The sequence below is a fragment of the Anomaloglossus baeobatrachus genome, chromosome 6 (assembly GCF_048569485.1).
Source record: "Anomaloglossus baeobatrachus isolate aAnoBae1 chromosome 6, aAnoBae1.hap1, whole genome shotgun sequence".
In the NCBI taxonomy this organism is placed as follows: Eukaryota; Metazoa; Chordata; class Amphibia; order Anura; family Aromobatidae; genus Anomaloglossus; species Anomaloglossus baeobatrachus.
The window spans coordinates 426,544,739-426,560,090 of record NC_134358.1 but is presented as its reverse complement, the minus strand read 5'-3'; the positions used below and the strand labels follow the sequence as shown (position 1 = coordinate 426,560,090).

Sequence of the window (15,352 nt, the reverse complement as noted above, 5' to 3'; positions counted from 1 at the left end):
CACTGCGCTGCAAAGCGCAGCGTAACTGCATGTAATTACGCAACGTGCGCACATAGCCTAAAGTTTCCATGGAGTAACTCCTTTGTTTTCACGGATGGAACTTTTCAATATTCACAAATAAAGTTTGGATGATTTTATCTTAGAAGAGGTTGTGCCGGATCTTTTTCCTTCCTTCCACTACATAGCCTAAAGGCCCTGTCACACACAGAGATAAATCTGTGGCAGATCTGTGGTAGCAGTGAAATTGTGGACAATCAGTGCCAGGTTTGTGGCTGTGTACAAATGGAACAATATGTCCATGATTTCACTGCAATCACAGATCTGCCAAAGATTTATCTGTGTGTGTGACGGGGCCTTTAGAGCAGTCAGACTGTGGAATGCCCTACCACAAGAGGTAGTAATGGCAGACACTATAACAGCTTTTATAAAAGGGCTGGATGATTTCCTCAGTACACACTATATTGTTGGTCATAAGTGACTAAAGCGGGCTTTACACGCTACGATTTCGCTACAGCGATCTCGTTGGGGTCACGGATTTTGTGACGCACATCCGGCCGCTGTAGCGATGTCGTAGCGTGTGACTCCTAGGAGCGATTTTGGATCGTTGAAAAAACGTCCAAAATCGCTCCTCGTTGACATGGGGGTCCGCTGCCAGTTATCGCTGCTGTCGCTGGGGTGAAGTTTATCCTCGTCCCTGCGGCAGCACATATCGCTACGTGTGACGCCGCAGGAACGAGGATCATCTCCTTACCTGCTGCCGGCCACCATGCGGAAGGAAGGAGTTGGGCGGGATGTTACGTCCCGCTCATCTCCGCCCCTCCGCTTACATTGGGCGGCCGCTTAGTGACGTCACTGTGACGCCGAACGGACCGCCCCCTTAGAAAGGAGGCGGTTCGCCTGTCACAGCGACGTCGAAGGACAGGTAAGTATGTGTGACGGGCGTGCGCGATTTTGTGCGCGGCGGGCAGCGATATGCCCATCGCGCACAAACGATGGGGGCAGGTCTCATGCTAGTGATATCGGGCCGGATATCGCAGCATGTAAAGCCACCCTTAGTGACAAAATGTATAATTGGTGGAGGAAGGTTGAACTGGATGGAGCTAGTTACTTAGGTTGAAAAAAGACCTATGTAAAAAGTAGATTTTGGGTACTTACCGTAAAATCTCTTTCTTGGAGCCTTCATTGGGGGACACAGAGACCATGGGTTGTATGCTGCTGCCACTAGGAGGCGACACTAAGCAAAAAAAGGTAAACTCCTCCTACGCAGTATACACCCACCAACTGGCAATCATTCCTCAGTTAGTGAGAAAGCAATAGGAGTCAACAAGAAAGAACGAACAATTATACAGAAGTGAACATTAAAATCAACGTTCAACAGTAACATGTATCCAACACAAGGGCGGGTGCTGTGTCCCCCAATGAAGGCTCCAAGAAAGAGATTTTACGGTGAGTACCTAAAATCTACTTTTCTCTATCGCTTCATTGGGGGACACAGAGACCATGGGACCTCCTAAAGCAGTCCCAAGGGTGGGTTTATCGTTACTCTCAGAGCTGACCTCGGTCCACTGCAGCCTGTAGAACGCGTCTACCGAGGCTCGCATCAGAGGATGCGAAGGTGTGGACCCTGTAGAACTTCGTGAAAGTGTGGATCGAAGACCAGGTCGCAGCCTTGCAAAGCTGCAACGCTGGAGCGTGGTGACGGACCGCCCAAGAGGCTCCCACCGCCCTGGTGGAATGGGCCGTAATCCTGAGTGGGCGCGTTCTGCCCCTTACCCGGTAGGCTTCTAGGACGGCAGAACGGATCCATCGCGCAATAGAGGACTTGGAAGCGGGGAGACCTCTGCGCGGACCTGATGGAAGCACAAATAGAGAGTCCGACCGTCTGAGCTGAGACGTTCTGGAAATGTACAGGCGGAGGGCTCTGACCAAGTCCAACTTGTGAAGAAGAATCTCACGAGGGTGAGACGGGTTCGGGCAAAAGGAAGGAAGAACAATGTCCTTGTTGAGATGGAAGGAGGAAACCACCTTGGGAAGAAAGGACGGTACCGGTCGAAGGACTACCTTATCCTGGTGGAAGACGAGATAGGGAGAGCGGCAGGAAAGCGCCGCTAACTCAGATACCTGTCTGATTGACGTGATGGCAACTAAGAAGGCGACCTTCCAAGAAAGGAACGTTAAAGACACCTCCTGAATAGGTTCAAAGGGGGGATGCTGAAGGACGGACAGCACTAAGTTGAGGTCCCAGGGTTCCACTGGAGGCTGCATGGGGGGAACCGAATGAGCGGCCCCTTGAAGGAATGTGCGAACCTGAGCGCGAGAGGCGATCCTCCTCTGGAAGAGAATGGAGAGAGCAGACACTTGCCCTTTAAGCGAGCTGAGTGCCAACCCCGCATTCAGACCAGACTGCAGGAAGGACAAAAGAACTGGTAAGGAGAAGGTCATGGCTCTGACCTGGTTAGCCTCCCACCAGCGGAAGTAGGCCTTCCAAGTACGGTGGTAGATGCGGGAGGAGGAAGGTTTCCTTGCTCTAATCATTGTCTGGACGACCCTTTCAGAGAATCCCGAGGAAGTTAGTACTGCGGCTTCAAGAGCCATGCCGTTAAATTGAGCGACTGTGAATTCTGGTGGAGGAATGGTCCTTGAGTGAGAAGGTCCGGGACGTCTGGTAGTCTCCACGGAACGTCGGCGAGAAGATGCACCAGCTCTGCATACCATGGGCGACGGGGCCAGTCCGGAGCCACGAGGATCACCGGGACTCCTTCCGATTTGATCTTCTTGACTAACTTGGGGATGAGCGGAAGCAGAGGAAATGGGTACGGCAGCGAGAACTGCGACCAGGGGATCGCTAGGGCGTCCGTTGCGAGCGCCAGAGGATCTCTTGCTCTGGACATGAACTGGGACACTTTGTGGTTCCACCTGGAAGCCAGGAGATCCACGTCGGGGGTCCCCCACCTGGAAGAGATCTGCTGGAAGATGCCGGTATTGAGGGACCACTCTCCCGCGTCGAGTCCTTCCCGGCTGAGGAAATCGGCGGCCCAATTGTCCACTCCCGGAATGTGGACCGCTGAGATCGCTGGAATGGTCAGTTCGGCCCAGTCAAGAATCTGAGACACCTCCTTCATTGCCGCTCGGCTGCGTGTTCCGCCCTGGTGGTTTATGTAGGCCACAGTTGTCGCATTGCCAGACTGTACGCGGACTGGGTGTCCTAGGAGTAGGGTCTCCCAGTGTAGGAGAGCCAGGCGAGCTGACCTGAGTTCCAAGATGTTTATGGGGAGCTTGGTTTCCGGCTCGGTCCAGCGACCCTGAACTGTAAGGTGTTGGGAACGTGGCTCCCCAGCCTACTAGGCTGGTGTCCGTCGTGATGACCTTCCAACGGAGGGGAAGAAATGATCTCCCCTGGAGGGTGAGGGGAGAGCGATTCCACTATTCCAGTGACTCCCTGACTCGTGGAGGGAGCGCGACTGGGCGATCCAGGGAGTGAAGAGACTTGTCCCATCTTGATAGAAGGAAACCCTGAAGGGGACGGGTGTGGAATTGGCTGTAGGGCACCGCTTCCATTGACGCCACCATCTTTCCGAGAATGCTCATGCAGTACCGAAGAGAGCAACGGGGGGCTCGTTGGAGCTTCCAAATCCCCTTGAGGATAGCCGAGAGCTTGTCCTCGGGCAGGAGAACCTTCACCTGTGCGGTGTCGAAAATCATGCCGAGAAATGAGATGCGTTGAGCCGGGATCAAAGATGACTTTGGTCTGTTGATCAACCAGCCGAGGCGAACCAGGGTATCCAAAGTGATGTTGAGACTTTCGCGGCACTCCGACGCCGAGGGAGCCTTGATTAAAATGTCGTCCAGGTACGGAATGGCTAGAATTCCCCGGGTCCGAAGAATAGCCATGACGGTTGCCATCACCTTGGTGAAGACTCTGGGCGCCGTTGAGAGCCCGAATGGGAGAGCTGTGAACTGATAGTGTTGATCCTGAACCACGAAACGTAGGAATCTCTGATGAGCTGGGAAGAGCGGGATGTGAAGATAGGCGTCCTGGATGTCTACCGAACAAGGAACTCCCCGGGTTCCATGGATGCGATCACTGAGCGCAAAGACTCCATGCGGAAGCGACGGAGACGGACCCGCTTGTTGAGCCGCTTCAGGTCCAGAATGGGACGGACGGAGCCATTCTTCTTCGGAACAACAAAAAGATTTGAATAAAAACCCCGAAAGCGGTCTTGAGGGGGGACGGGGGTGATGACCCCGGAATCTCGCATCGACTGGATGGCTGCGAAGAACCCCTTGGTGAGGGATGGATCCTTGGGGGGTTTGGACGTCACGAAGCGGGAATGTGGGAGAGAAGAAAACTCTATCTTGTAGCCGTGAGAGACGACGTCTCGGACCCAGGCGTCGTCTATCACGGAAAGCCACACGCTTCTGAACAGCTGGAGGCGACCTCCGACCCTGGATGGAGATCCGGGGATGAGAGCCCAGTCATGCGGAGGAGAATCTGTTGGATCTGGAGGTCTTGGACTGCTGGCCACGGGAACGCCATGAACGCCAGTGGGATGTTGCCTTAAAGGAGGGCTTCCGTCTTTCTTGACGTACTGGCGACCGGTCCCGACGGGTGGTGCTGTTGGTAGAAAATTGACGAAAGGGGCGAAAGGGAAAATCCCGTCGTTTCGGAGGGGCACGGGGAACCCTTCGTTGGGGAAGGAAGGTGCTCTTGCCCCCTGTTGCGTCAGAGATGATCTTGTCCAGTTTTTCTCCGAAGAGTCTGGCACCAAAGAAGGGAAGACTGGTGAGAGACTTTTTGGATGCTGAGTCCGCGTTCCACGCCTTAAGCCACAAGGCTCTGCGGATTGCAGCAATGTTGCCGGCTGCCAGGGCCGCAGAAGCAGCGGAGTCGAGGGACGCAGCGACTAAATACTTTACGGCATGGGCGATCTGGTCTGCCAGATCTGCCAGCTCGGGGCCGGGAGCTTCAGCCAGGATACCGTGCCTAAGAAGCTTTGCCCAGGCGGAGACAGCCTTGGAGACCCAGGTGTATGCAAAGGCTGGAGTGATGGCGGAACCGGAGGCTTCGAATGCCGACTTGGCCAGGGATTCTATGGTCCTGTCTGAAGGGTCTTTAAGGGAAGCGCCATCAGAGAGCGGCAATGTGGTACTAGATGAAAGGCGGGAGATCGGGGGATCCACTGACGGAGACGCTGACCACTTCTGAAGGAGTTCCGGTGCAAAGGGGTAAAGGACTTGTGCCCGTTTGCGCTTCTGGAAGCGCTTGTCGGGATGCTCCCATTGTCTAGAGAAAATGTCCTCAAATTCTATATGGTTGCCAAAAGTTCTTGGCAGTTTCTTGGCCCTTTTGAAGGGGACCGACTGACTGGTAGGAGTCGGATCTACATCCTTCACCTCTAGGGTCCGCTGGCCGGCGATAACCAGACTGTCCATCATGCCGGTCAGCTTGGAGATATGGTCGGAGTCCAGATCGGAGTCAGAATCAGGGTCCTGATCCGAATTCGGGGCAGTCGCAGATAAGGCAGGAGATAGAGAGCGTATTGCTCTGGAGGCCGTGGAGGGGTCAGGAGAGAGACCGCTTCCTAGATCTCTTGTGCGTCTGGCTCTGCCGGTCTGGTAGCGCTGCGGGCTCGGACTCACTCTGGGACACAGGAGGAGGAGATGGGCAGACGCTCTATGGCTGAAACCAAGGTTTGAGATACCTTGGTCAGGTTGTCCACGGACTGTGAGAGGGCTGCAGCCCACTCAGGTGTGGGGGCCGAGTCCTTGTTACGGGCGGTGGGGGGCTCCGTAGTAGTCATGCTAGGGGTGCTGCAGGCTTGGCAGATGGAGGACTGCCCTGAGGGAAACTTCTTTAAACAAGAAGTGCAGGCGAAGTGAAGTACTATGGCCTGTGGCTGAGAGCGGGTCGCTCTTGTGCTGGACATGGGACAGAAGAGAGAGAGGGAGAGAGATGAGAGAGGCAAGGGAAAACAGTCAGGAGGATGCCAGGTGGATGAGATACTGGGGAAGGAGCTGCCTCCCAGTGGCAGGGCTTACCCAGATTCTGGCGTCCTGTGTGTGAGCTGGCTCTGTGTGCAGGCGCTGTGTCCTGTTCCAGTTTGCAGGCTGAGGGAGCAGAGGTGGGGGCTCCGAGGATCTGCAGGGACGTGAGGCCGGTGGCTGCACGTGGAGCGTGTCTGCCGCACAGGGAGATCGCAGGGCAGTGATGGGGCTGCTGAGTGCCTGGGCCGGAGGAGGAGCAGGAAAAGGCGCGCAAAAAACGGCGCGCAGGTGAGAAAAAAAAAAACAGCAGGGATTGGCTGGGAGAGAGGAGGCCCGTGGTTGGCTGGAAAAGAGCGCGCAGAGGCCTGCTGTGACTGGCTGCTGGAGCGGGCGGGCCTGCTGGAAGTGAGAGCTCACGCGATAGGCTGGCCGGGAGGGGGCGTGGCCGGACGGGAGCTAGGCCGGAGGGAAGCCGGGGGGCTAAATTTTGAGGTGAGGCCGCAGGGGGAGCCGTGGACAGCGCCGAGGACGGGATCTGGACTGTGGAGGGAGCCGAGCGTACTGCCTGCCTGGAGGGGAGCTGACCCGGGGTAAGGGGAGTTAATTCTATGGATCATCATTTAAATTTTTTTTTTTTTTTAAAACGGAGCCCCCCATGACCCGGGACAAGGGATGGGTACCTGTCCCGGTGGCTGATAGTCCTCCTTGGCTTGATCCTGGCCTCCTGGGAAAGACATAGGGAGACGGGTATCTTCAGGTGATTTTTCGTCTCCCCTCCCTGATCAGGCCGGCTGTGGAAGGCGAGCGTGCAGGGGGAGGGGGGCAAGGACCATCCGCCTGTCCCTCTGTGCGGTTGCCCCCCAAACAGTCTTGAGAGTGTTAGGGGGGTAGGGTCCTGCCAGACAGGCACGGAAGACAACGGAAGTGGCGGACGGACCCCACTTCTGTGCGACCGGCCTCTAGGGGGGAGAGCAGGGTGAGCTATTACACCCTGTCGCCCGACGAGCTGTGTCTGAAACGAAAAAACAAAAGATTAAAAATACAAACCTGGGGGGCTGAGAGCAGCCCCAAGTGTGTCCACCTCCTATGGAAACTAAGCTTAAAACTGAGGAATGATTGCCAGTTGGTGGGTGTATACTGCGTAGGAGGAGTTTACCTTTTTTTGCTTAGTGTCGCCTCCTAGTGGCAGCAGCATACAACCCATGGTCTCTGTGTCCCCCAATGAAGCGATAAAGAAAAAGAACCAAAAAAAGCAGGAAAAAGCAAGTGGAAAAAACGTGGAATTGCAATTAAAAAAAGCACATTTTTTCAGCTACTTTTTTCCTGCCAAAACATGCTTTTTTTGTGTGCAGAAAAGAAGCAACGTGGGCACATAGCATTATAGTTTTCATCTGACTGTTCCAGTCCTGGATTGGTTTAAAAATACTGAGGGAAAAAAACTGACCAAATACCCAGCGCGTGCCCTCAAAGCTTCTCCTACCAACTACTCAGTAAAAGATGGACTGTACTCACATGACATCAGTGTTATTCCTTTTTTTCAGAAACCCACTCACATGTAGTGACGTCTACATTGGCAGTGCTCAGTGATTGGCTGCAATGTGGTCGGTATGATAGTAAAGAAACTACGCCTGGAACAATAGTGCACTGAAAATGGGAAACCTATTTAAAGGGGTATTCCATCTCCAAGATCCTATCCCAATATGCTGAACATTTATAAATAACTAGAAGGTGGCCCGATTCTACGCATCGGGTATTCTAGAATTTACGTATTGTGTAGTTCATGTATGATTTTTGTTATATATATATATATATATATATATAGATGTTGTTGTGTGTAGTTACCAAGTGTTTGTGTAGGCGCTGTACATGTTCTGGGTGTTGTCTGGGTGTGACGGGGGGTGAGAGCGGTGTTGTATGTGTGTTGCGTGTGTTGCGTTGTTTGTGGAGCGCTGTGTGTCTGTAGCGTTGTGTGTGTGTTGCGCGGTTTGTGTGTGTGTGGTGTGTTTTGGGGGGAGGTATGTTTTGTGCAATGTGTGTGTTGTGCGGTATGTGCGTATATTTGTGTGTGCCGCGGTGTTTGTGTGTTGGGTGTTGTGTGTGTGCAGCGTTGTCTGTGTGTGTGGGTGTCTGTTTAGGGCAGTTGTTTGTGGTTCCCAGTGTGTGTGTGTGTGTGTGTGTGTGTGTGTGTGTGTGTGTGTGTGTGTGTGTGTGTGCATCAGCCTCTCTTCTCTCAGCCTACCTCTCCCAGCCTCCAGCCTCCTTCAGCATCAGCCTCCCTCTCCCAGCCTCCCCAGCATCAGCCTCCGCCAGCATCAGCCTCTCTCCTTCCAGCCTCCTCCAGCATCAGCTTCCCTCTCCCAGCCTTCCCCAGGATCAGCCTCTCTCCTCCCAGCCTCCGTCCTCCCAGCCTTCCCCAGCATCAGCTTTCCCCTCCCAGCCTCCCTCAGCATCAGCCTTCCCCAGCATCAGCCTCCCGTTCCCAGCCTTCCCCAGGATCAGCCTCTCTCCTCCCAGCCTCCTTCCTCCCAGCCTTCCCCAGCATCAGCTTTCCCCTCCCAGCCTCCCTCAGCATCAGCCTCCCTCAGCATCAGCCTCCCTCAGCATCAGCCTCCCGTTCCCAGCCTTCCCCAGGATCAGCCTCTCTCCTCCCAGCCTCCTTCCTCCCAGCCTCCCTCAGCATCAGCCTTCCCCTCCCAGTCTCCCCCAGCATCAGCCTCCCCAAGCATCAGCCTCCACCAGCATTAGCCTCTCTCCTTCCAGCCTCCTCCAGCATCAGCCTCCCTCTCCCATCCTTCCCCAGGATCAGCCTCTCTCCTCCCAGCCTCCGTACTCCCAGCCTTCCCCAGCATCAGCTTTCCCCTCCCAGCCTCCCTCAGCATCAGCCTTCCCCAGCATCAGCCTCCCGTTCCCAGCCTTCCCCAGGATCAGCCTCTCTCCTCCCAGCCTCCGTCCTCCCAGCCTTCCCCAGCATCAGCTTTCCCCTCCCAGCCTCCCTCAGCATCAGCCTCCCGTTCCCAGCCTTCCCCAGGATCAGCCTCTCTCCTCCCAGCCTCCTTCCTCCCAGCCTCCCTCAGCATCAGCCTTCCCCTCCCAGTCTCCCCCAGCATCAGCCTCCCCAAGCATCAGCCTCCACCAGCATTAGCCTCTCTCCTTCCAGCCTCCTCCAGCATCAGCCTCCCTCTCCCAGCCTTCCCCAGGATCAGCCTCTCTCCTCCCAGCCTCCGTCCTCCCAGCCTTCCCCAGCATCAGCTTTCCCCTCCCAGCCTCCCTCAGCATCAGCCTTCCCCAGCATCAGCCTCCCGTTCCCAGCCTTCCCCAGGATCAGCCTCTCTCCTCCCAGCCTCCGTCCTCCCAGCCTTCCCCAGCATCAGCTTTCCCCTCCCAGCCTCCCTCAGCATCAGCCTCCCGTTCCCAGCCTTCCCCAGGATCAGCCTCTCTCCTCCCAGCCTCCTTCCTCCCAGCCTCCCTCAGCATCAGCCTTCCCCTCCCAGTCTCCCCCAGCATCAGCCTCCCCAAGCATCAGCCTCCACCAGCATTAGCCTCTCTCCTTCCAGCCTCCCCCAGCATCAGCCTCCACCAGCATCAGCCTCCACCAGCATCAGCCTCCCTCGTCCCAGCCTCCCCCTCCCAGCCTCCCCCAGCATCAGCCTCTCTCCTCCCAGCCTTCTCCATGATCAGCCTCTCTCCTCCCAGCCTCCGTCCTCCCAGCCTTCCCCAGCATCAGCTTTCCCCTCCCAGCCTCCCTCAGCATCAGCCTTCCCCAGCATCAGCCTCCCGTTCCCAGCCTTCCCCAGGATCAGCCTCTCTCCTCCCAGCCTCCGTCCTCCCAGCCTTCCCCAGCATCAGCTTTCCCCTCCCAGCCTCCCTCAGCATCAGCCTCCCGTTCCCAGCCTTCCCCAGGATCAGCCTCTCTCCTCCCAGCCTCCTTCCTCCCAGCCTCCCTCAGCATCAGCCTTCCCCTCCCAGTCTCCCCCAGCATCAGCCTCCCCAAGCATCAGCCTCCACCAGCATTAGCCTCTCTCCTTCCAGCCTCCCCCAGCATCAGCCTCCACCAGCATCAGCCTCCACCAGCATCAGCCTCCCTCGTCCCAGCCTCCCCCTCCCAGCCTCCCCCAGCATCAGCCTCTCTCCTCCCAGCCTTCCCCATGATCAGCCTCTCTGCTCCCAGCCTCCTCCAGCACGCCGTGCTCCTCTGCCGACACTCACACACCCGATCGCATCCACTCACACACACCCGATCGCATCCACTCACACACACCCGATCGCATCCACTCACACACACCCGATCGCATCCACTCACACACACCCGATCGCATCCACTCACACACACCCGATCGCATCCACTCACACACACCCGATCGCATCCACTCACACACACAGACACTGACGATATCGCACATACGCGCTTATACTCACAACATCCGGGGATATCACATGCTTCTGGCCATGTGATCCTCCCGCAGGTCCTGGAAGATCACAACAGCACAGTATCGAGGCCGAGAAGCAAGCGATATCCCAGGATGTTGTGAGTATGTGGATGCGATGTGATGTGTGAGGTGTGTGTGAGTGTGATCTGATTTGTGTGTGTGTGTATGTGTGTGTGTGTGTGCTGTTATGTGTCTGTATTTTCCGCAGCTGCAGGACCTTGATGTGTGGATGCGATGTGATGTGTGTGTGAGGTGTGTATGAGAGTGAGTGTGAGCCGGTGTACACTGGTAACTATGATACACATCGGGTAACTAAGGGACCTTAGTTACCCGATGTGTATAATGGTTACCAGCTTTCACGGCCTCCGTGAAGATCCCAGCATCGCAAGGTTATGTCTGGCGCTGCCGGGATCCTGACGGAGCCGGTGTAGAAGCAAGCGATATCCCAGCATGTTGTGATGTGTGAGGTGTGTGTGAGGTGTGTGTGAGAGTGAGTGTGATCTGATGTGTGTACTCACCTGGGAATCGGGGCTCCGTGTCAGTTGGGCCAGAGCGAGCGTGGATTGCGTGAGGGGGCGGGGCCTGCAGAGAGCCGGGGCGAGAGGCCAATCCGTGGGGGGGGGCGGGGCCATGGCGAGCCCAGCGGCCAATCAGCTTTGTGTCACCGTAAGGACACAATTTCGGAGCATGACAGACAGACAGACAGACAGAATAAGGCAATTATATATATAGATAATAAACTTAGCAAATACCTCCAATTAGAAATGTAGTATAGTTCTCCTGATTAACCATGTCTGTTACTTCATGTGCAGGGCATTGCAGCTTAGCTATCCATGGTCACGACCACTCATATAGTGACAGTTGCTTGTGACAGTGGATACCTAAGGGGCACTTTGCACACTAAGATATCGCATGCCGATGCTTGCGATGTCGCACGCGATAGTCCCCTGCCCCCGTCGCAGCTGCGATATCTTGTGATAGCTGCCGTAGCGACCATTATCGCTACGGCAGCTTCACAAGCACTCACCTGCCCTGCGATGTCGCTCTGGCCGGCGAACCGCCTCCTTATTAAGGGGGCGGGTCGTGCAGCGTCATAGCGACGTCACACGGCAGGCGGCCAATAGAAGTGGAGGGGCGGAGATGAGCGGGATGTAAACATCCCACCCACCTCCTTCCGCATAGCCGGCGTGAGCCGCAGGACGCAGGTAAGGTGATGTTCCTCGCTCCTGAGGCTTCATACACAGCGATGTGTGCTGCCGCAGGAGCGAGGAACAACATCGTAACATTGGTCCTTCCTAAATTATGGAAATGACAGACGCTACACCGATGATACGATTTGGACGTTTTTGCGCTCGGAAAATCGTATCAAAAAGGATTTACACACTACGATATCGACTGCGACGCCGGATGTGCGTCACTTTCCATTTGACCCCACCGACATCGCAGCTGCGATGTCGTAGTGTGCAAAGTGCCCCTAAGTTACTGCAATACCCTGCAGATGAGGTAAGTAACATATCTAGGGCTAAGTTCACATGTCTAGTAATCATCTGTTAGAACGGATCCAGCAGCAATCCAATGGAAAAGTTGTACAGACAATTTTTTTTGTCCATTTTTTAATAATTGATTTTTGCTGGATCCTTTTTGTGTTTTTTACATTGGAGTCTACGGAGAACGGATCCATTAGTGGTTTGCTACTCATTCTTTCGGCTTTCTTTCATTTGTAAAGGATATGTTTTTTGCTTAGTGATTCAATTTCAAATGGAAGATAAATAGCGATCGGTTAATGGAGCCGCTTTCCATAGACTCCAATGTTAAAAAAAAAACTAATCCAGAAAAAATCAACTATTTAAAAATGGACAAAAAAAAATTGTGTCTGCACCAACAAATTGCTGCTGGATCCAATGTAACGGACGATGACTGGAAAAGTGACCTTAGCCCAATCAGGAGAACTATACTACATTTCTAATTGGAGGTATTTACTAATATTATTATTACACCTACTACATATTAGAATAGGATCTTGGAGATGGAAATACCCCTTTAAGGCTCAGTAGACTGTAATGAGCAGTCACTGTATCACACTCACTGCAGGTTGGAAATGCTGGTTTTGCTTATAATGACGGCACGAGCAATCAACCATATTCCCCCGTATCCTGCCACATCTATTAACCTTGAAGAATGACAGGAAAGGAAACAGAAATGGCACTCACTGTATACACACACAGACGTCCCTGTGTACACACATCTACGTATCTACAGCAGATACCATACACACATCTATAACACATACTGTATACACATCCATGTATCTATAACACATACCGTATACACACACACACACATCTATATATAACACATACCATATACACACACACACACACACATCTATATATAACACATACCATATACACACACACATCTATATATAACACATACCATATACACACACACACATCTATATATAACACATACCATATACACACACACACCTATATATAACACATACCATATACACACACACACCTATATATAACACATACCATATACACACACACACATCTATGTATAACACATACCGTATACACACACATCTATATATAACACATACCGTATACACACACACACACATACCGTATACACACACACCTATAACACATACCGTATACACACACACATCTATATATAACACATACCGTATACACACACACACATCTATATATAACACATACCGTATACACACACACACACACACACACACACACATCTATATATAACACATACCGTATACACACACACACACACCTATATATAACACATACCGTATACACACACACACATCTATATATAACACATACCGTATACACACACACACACACACACACACACACACATCTATATATAACACATACCGTATACACACACACACACACCTATATATAACACATACCGTATACACACACACACACACACACACACCTATATATAACACATACCGTATACACACACACACACATACCGTATACACACACACCTATAACACATACCGTATACACACACACCTATAACACATACCGTATACACACACATCTATATATAACACATACCGTATACACACACACACACATCTATATATAACACATACCGTATACACACACACACATCTATATATAACATACCGTATACACACACACACACCTATATATAACATACCGTATACACACACACACACATACCGTATACACACACACCTATGTATAACACATACCGTATACACACACATCTATATATAACACATACTGTATACACATCCATGTATCTATAACACATACCGTATACACACATCTATGTATATATAACACATACCGTATACACATCCATGTATCTATAACAAATACCGTATACACACACACACACACCTATGTCTATATAACAAGCGTCATGTACAGATATCTGGACTTTTCATGTCAGGTCCCCTCCATTGTCCCGTCTGCATGTAAACATGACATCACATCCTCCATCGCACATTTGCAGAAACTATAAGGCCTCAGTAATGTCATCGGATATCAAATCTCAATGATCCCATACAGCTGCAGACACTGACATATAACAACGCCGACTGCACAATGTAATTATTTCAGGGTGACTCTGGGCCCCTCTGATCACTGAGCCCCCGTCTAGTGTATACACATGTACACTCTGAGCCCCGTCTAGTCTATATACCCGCACACTCTGGACCATGTACACTCTGGGCCACGCACACACCACACTCTGGGCCACGCACCCGCGCACTCTGGGCCACGCACCCGCCACACTCTGGTCTATATACCCACGCACTCTGGTCTATATACCCACGCACTCTGGGCCATGCACCCGCCACACTCTGGGCCATGCACCCGCCACACTCTGGGCCATGCACCCGCCACACTCTGGGCCATGCACCCGCCACACTCTGGGCCATGCACCCGCCACACTCTGGGCCATGCACCCGCCACACTCTGGGCCATGCACCCGCCACACTCTGGGCCATGCACCCGCCACACTCTGGGCCATGCACCCGCCACACTCTGGGCCATGTACCCGCCACACTCTGGACTATGTACCCGCCACACTCTGGGCTATGTACCCGCCACACTCTGGGCTATGTACCCGCGCACTCTGGTCTATGTACCCGCCACACTCTGGGCTATATACCTCTGATCACAGCACTGTGACTTTCAGCTCTGCCATCCTGAGGACCGGGGATGAGTGTACAGTGCCGATCCCAGAATGCCGGTTTGGCGGACTCACCCGGTCAGCAGCTGCCGCTCTGCGGAGGGATCCCGGCTGAGCCTCAGGGGATGGGTCCACACTACAAGTCGCACAATGTCACATCTGGCAGGGCAGGCGCACGGAGTCCTCTGTAAGCCGGGACCGATCTGATGGTGCAGGGACGGCGCACACAATCCGGGCTCTCGCCGGCCGGTCTTTTTTTGTCTCTGGCTGCAGCCCTCCGCCCCTTGCTCCCTTTGGCAGTAACAGGAGTGAGAAGAAAGGGGGCGTCGTGCCGGCCAGTGAGGTCACAGCGGGGGCTGCCGTGCGGGGCGGAGGAGGGAGGGATGGGGGGCCCGTCCTATGTGAGAGCAGATCCCGCTATCTCCATGCCTCAGACAGGTGACGTGCTGCAGGGACGGTGACGTCATCACATCAACCGTTCTGTCAGGGGAGGTGGGCGGAGCCTCGATGGTGGAGGGGACCAGACCACTCCTACCGTATGACCAGACCACGCCTACCCGTATCCCGGCAACCATTGCCAGTGTAGCTATTGGCGCCGGATTCAGTTAGCTACAGTGTGTGGCGCCATGTCTGTGCGCGCTCTTGTTCCGCACTAGTGAAGGAGACCTAGTTCAGGGGCATTTATTTCATTCATGTCTGGCAATTGTCTGTGCACTGAGGCGCAGCAC

At 53.5% G+C, this 15,352-nt stretch overlaps 1 long non-coding RNA gene across 1 annotated transcript in view; it reads right to left on the bottom strand.

Annotated features, from left to right (window-relative positions):
- LOC142243344 (uncharacterized) overlaps window positions 1-15,198 on the bottom strand; it is a 106,362-nt gene extending 91,164 nt beyond the window's left edge. The window contains exon 1 of the long non-coding RNA XR_012724352.1: window positions 14,700-15,198. This is a non-coding gene — a long non-coding RNA (uncharacterized LOC142243344). The remainder of the gene's footprint in view (window positions 1-14,699) is intronic.
- Between the last annotated feature and the right edge of the window lie 154 nt (window positions 15,199-15,352).